The 406-nt window shown below is 44.8% G+C and overlaps 1 protein-coding gene across 1 annotated transcript in view; it reads right to left on the reverse strand.

Moving 5' to 3' along the window:
* Window positions 1-406, reverse strand: part of LOC119592473 — a gene marked incomplete in the record, with an annotated part of 52011 nt that overhangs the window by 51108 nt on the left and 497 nt on the right.

Raw genomic sequence — 406 nt, forward strand, 5'->3', positions numbered from 1 at the left:
ACGTATACATGAAAATGTATGTATGTGTGTTTGAATAGGATATACATGCACTTGCACATACAGAGATACGAACACGTAGAAAGTGTACAGAGGAAACGAATCAGACAAGGAGAAGGATCGGAGAACAAAACATGACACAGATACAACGCATAAAATTGAAAATCGGAATGTAATAAGAGTTCCTAAATAGAATCGTATCCCTTCGGTAGACCTCGCCGTATGATCCCCTTGTAGCGCCGTCAGTCTGCTTTAGGTTCGGAATCCTTCAGCGCACGAACACTCACGTATACGGAGGCCGATATCACTACATTTATAGAACGTTTTGGAGCCCGAGGATTGGCGTGGCGCTGCGTCCGACGGCGCGTAAGGTAAAGAGGGAGATCGGAAGAAATAGGAATTGGGGAAA

This window comes from Penaeus monodon, chromosome 30 (genome assembly GCF_015228065.2).
Source record: "Penaeus monodon isolate SGIC_2016 chromosome 30, NSTDA_Pmon_1, whole genome shotgun sequence".
In the NCBI taxonomy this organism is placed as follows: Eukaryota; Metazoa; Arthropoda; class Malacostraca; order Decapoda; family Penaeidae; genus Penaeus; species Penaeus monodon.